The sequence below is a fragment of the Suricata suricatta genome, chromosome 1 (genome assembly GCF_006229205.1).
Source record: "Suricata suricatta isolate VVHF042 chromosome 1, meerkat_22Aug2017_6uvM2_HiC, whole genome shotgun sequence".
Classification (NCBI taxonomy): Eukaryota; Metazoa; Chordata; class Mammalia; order Carnivora; family Herpestidae; genus Suricata; species Suricata suricatta.
Window position 1 is genome coordinate 39,773,951 of NC_043700.1, and position 4,986 is coordinate 39,778,936.

Genomic DNA, 4,986 nt, shown 5'->3' on the forward strand with positions numbered 1-4,986 from the left:
TCCGCCACCCTAATAAGAGCTTTTAAAGAACAAAAAATAAATGTACACATCCATTACGGGACAGAACCTTATTTCAGAAATGTGAAAATAAGAAAAAGTATTCACTTTACTGTAGAATCAAGGATATACAAGTATTGTACTCACATGTGTCAGTATGAAATAGATTACCAAGAGATGAAGGAGGGGCAAGAAAAAATACAGGCTCCAGGAAGACCATGGAAAGATGTAGATAAAAGAAGACACCTGTGGGGGGCTTTGTTGGCTCAGTCAGCTAGGCCTCCGACTTCGGCTCAGGTCAGATCTCCAGTTCGTGGGATCGGGCCCCGTGTCAGGCTCTGGGCTGACAGCTAGGTCAGAGCCTGGAGCCTGCTTCCGGTTCTGTGTCTCCTTCTCTCTCTGCCCCTCCCCCTCTCATGCTCTGTGTCTCCCTGTATCATAAAATAAAATAAAACATTAAAAAAATTAAAAGAAAAAAGGAAGACACTTCTTGCAGTTTCTTTGGTAACACTGGAAATTAAAAGAAGGAATGTGTTACTATTGTATTGCTATACAACGGATTACCACAAATTTAATATGTTAATATAATATCTATTTATTATCTAATAGTTCTATAAGTCAGAAGCATGGATAGGACTTATCTGGATTTTCTGATCAGGCTACCACAAGTCTGAGATCAAGATGTCATCTGGGGCTGGGGTCTCATCTGAGACTTAAGGTCTTTTTCTAGGCTCACTTTTTTTTGGAAAAATTAATTTCCTTGCAACTATGAAATGCATTGAGACTGCATCTTTAGGGTCTGCTGGAGATTTCCCATAAAGGCTGTCAAGATGAAGTGTTATATAAGCTAACATAATCACAGATCCTAAACATACTTAAGGGGAGAGTATGGACTTATGTACCAAGGGCAGGAATTTTGGGGGCCATCTCATAATTCTGATTACTGACGTGGGAGAGTTATAAGGAATGAAAGATTAAAAGGAGTTTGTTGGTTGGATGGAGGAAGTGTAGCACTAGCCCTGATAATTATAAAATCTTATGGACATATAGGAACATTAATATTTTAAAGCAATTTTGATGCATTTGAATTTTTCTGACACTTGAAATAATCCTATAAAACTGATAGATCATATATTATTACTTCTGTATCACAGATGGGAAAATGGAAGTCCAGACAAGTTAAATCATTAGCCTAAATTCAGATGGTACATCACTGGCCTAGCCAAAGCTAGGATTGTAAAATCAGTTTCTTACTTATGATTACAAAACCACTTCTATACCATTCTACATCATTGCCGCTGATTTCACTGAGAAGTACTTTGAAGTACTTTTATCCATAAAGTCTTTTTTTTCTTTAAGGCAACTCTAGTCCAAGCATGGCTAGACCACAGAGAACACACCCTACAGATCTCATGAGAGGAATCTGGGCTCCACCAAAGTAGTCTGGCTCTACATTTCCATTACACTGATGCTGGTTGTGCTGGAAAGCACAACTCTCTTTCTGAATTAGAAGTCCCAGGCTTGATGACACAAAGCCAGCTTTATACAGCAAATGCAAAGACCGTGACTTGACTCAGAAGATGTTCTGACAGAAATGATGAGGCCACAACACTAGTACACTTTTGATAAAATTACTTATAGTATTTCCAATAGAGAGACCCTCACTTGGGAATTTAGTGCATGATGCATGGACCACTAACTTCCCTAAGCTTCCTAGGATGTACAGAGTGCTCTAGATGGCAGAAATCAATTGACAGACAAAAAAAAGAATCACTCATGCCTGGTCTTTGGACATTCGCAGACACATGCACACATACAGACATGTGTATGGGACTTAGTCAAGGTCCCTGCATAGCAGCTTATAAATAATGAGTTATTGGAAGAACCTTGCCCTCCTTAGCTTCTACAACCATCTGAGCTCCAAACTGCAACAATTTTATCATTTTATTAAATGTGCATGCAGTTAAAGAAACCTGTCATAGGGGGATTCAAACTACATTAACATCAAAATCTCTGGGGTGATCAAAACATTTCATTAAAAAATGAAGGATAGAGGAAGAAGATGAAAGGATTGTCTTCTTCTCTTTGGCGTCCTGCTGCTCTGGACTGAAAAATGAGAGGAAGGCACTTTATTTTCCTGGGTCTAAGTTTCCTGGGTCTAAGTTTTGCTCACATCCACATAGACCATCCACTCCCTATAGTGTTATGCACTCAGCAGAGGTAAACAACACACAGTCATGCAATATCCAGACAATGGCTTCCACAAGAATGAACATTTAGCAACTTAAATACACATATCTAGCCTGATTATTGAGGGTGATCTTGAAATGTTATGTGTTACATTGTCAAAGCAGAATTAAATCCTACTTCCCAGCCTGAGGGACATAAATAGAGAAGAAAAAATATACATGTGGCCAAAGGTTTAGATTAAATAAAGCATGGAATTAGCATATTTTATGAGTCATTTACTGCTGGCCTTTGAGAAGAAGCCAGATAGCAGAAGCTGTAGGGATGACGTTAGGGGTATCAGAGAGATTTTTTCAGGAGTCTGATAGTCCTGACTCTTGGCATGCTTTTCCCATTCCTAGACTCTTCATGGCACTAAAATTATAAAGGGTCATTATTATCATGGGACTTCTCTTTTCATTTTCTTTTCAGTTTAAAGAACCCTGGGAAGTTCATCTATCTATAAAAACTACCACAAGTAAAAATGTTGCTTACTGGAGCCAAATATCCTGGGAACTTGTGAAACAAATTCCTCAAGCTCAATATTAATCCATTGTCAACTTTGTCATTACATAAAGCCTTTCTATAAGGGATTTATTCTTTGGGCTTAAAGAGTAACATGTATAAAATAGGAGCAATAATTACCACCTTAACATGATTTGTTTATCGTATTATTTCTCACAGTCAAGTAACCAAGCATAGGACTTGTGTACTCAATATGAGACAAAGCATGTTTTATAGAAAATAATTAGCCCTGGAAGCCCTAGAGCAAAAGGACAGCTGTCTTCAGCTGTCTTTCTTTTTCAAAGAAAAAGCCAGGAACCACAATTATGGAGGGGAAGTAGTGCTGAAAACCCAACATTCAGTTCTACAGAAGAGAAATGGCACTGTACTCCATGCTAAACCAGAAATAACTCTACCCCAAAGCTTATATTTTATTCATGATTTGTCCTAGAGCTGCCTGACCTAGTGCTGTCCATAGTTCTGAAGGCTTTTTGTTGTTTTTGTCCCAAATGTTTTCCCCCTCCATTTCTTTTTCCTCCTTTTAGTCTATCTGCTGTACAATAACTGTTAACGTTTAATGATCACTCACAAATGAATGATGGTGTATACTGCATTGTTAACTCACTGACCAATGCATAAATAAACCGAATCCCAAAATGTCTAGTCAGTGCTTTGTGGACTCACAAATTATCATCAGGGCCTGAATTCAGCAACTCAGCATTTTCTTTAACCTTTTATCCACTCTTTCATTCATTCATTTAATATTTATTAAGCTCTATATATTAGGCAAAATATATGGAAAGGAGTGAATGGCCCTTACCTCTGGCTCTATAACAGAGTCAGGAAACAGCATAACAATCATTTGGGGACGTTTTCCATATACAGTTGGGAGAGATGTGGAAGAGAGCTAAGAGCCCAAATCTCACTGGAATAAAAACCCTAAATCAATTCAAATAATTTTAAAAAATGTATCAAATATTTGAAAATTAATTACGTAAAAAACATCTACATGAGAGAAAAACAATATACAAAGTTAAAAGACAAATGACAAATTTAGAAATATAATTGAAGTACTTATTAAAGATATATAAACAATACAATAGAAAAAGGATAAAGTTGACAGAAAACATTTTTCAGAAAAGAAAGTATATTAACTCGTAAGCATGGAAATGAATGCTTAATCTCCCTCCTAACATAAAAGATATATGTTTAAATTACACTATGATACCATTTTCATCTATCAGATTGGTAAAACCTGGAAGTTTAAAAAAAATTAGGATGAAAAGGCTATATAGGAAAACAAGCACTCTCATAAACTGTTGAGAGAACTCTACAGAGAATAATTTGGCTATATCTATCCATTTTAATAAATGAACAACATATTTGACCCAGTTTTAGAAATTTATCTTATAGATACTTTCACACACATGTGAAATGATACATTCATATGACTGTTCACTGCAGCATTTCTGCTGGTGGGGAAAAAATGGAAATAAAATAAATATCCTTCAGTGGAGATTTAATAAGTTATAATGTATGCATACAAATAGAATGTTGTGTTGGCATAAAAGTAAATAGAAGGATCTGTACATACTGATATATAATAATTTCTAAAATATATGTCCAGTGAAATAACAGTATAAATAACATTCTAGAAAAAATACAGCAAAAGGTAAAAAAGATTATTTGTATGTATTTGCTTATAAAAACACAATATATTTCTGCAAGGCTAAGAAATTGATAACACTGGTTGCTTTGGAGGAAGACTATTGGAGAACTAAAAATTAGTGAAGTAGGGGAAACATCCTCTTGTGAACTTTTAAGCTTTTGGTATTTGAGTCATGTGAATATATTGCCTAATTAAAATTTTGAGATTTTTTAAATATAAAAGTTATCTTAGAATATGACTGTCATCCCTTACGATTTCAGTATTGATCTCTACTTCATCTGCTCTTGCTTTTAGTGTTTGCACTATCTATGTATTGCCATGATGATAAGCTTCTCTGCTAAGTGCTATCCCATACTATTTAAATATATATAGGTGAGGAGCCAAGATGGCAGAGAGGAAGGGAGCTCTGTAAACTCCGTCTGCACCATTTATCGAACTGAGAAGTATATTACGCTCATCTGCGAGAGCGGAAGGAGAAAATACGAACTCCAGAAGGAATAGAACCTCAAGGATACCTGAGTGAGTGGGGGCGAACGGGGGAGATCCGAAAACGGGCCAGCCAGGGATGGGCAGGGGAGGTAAGATCCCCA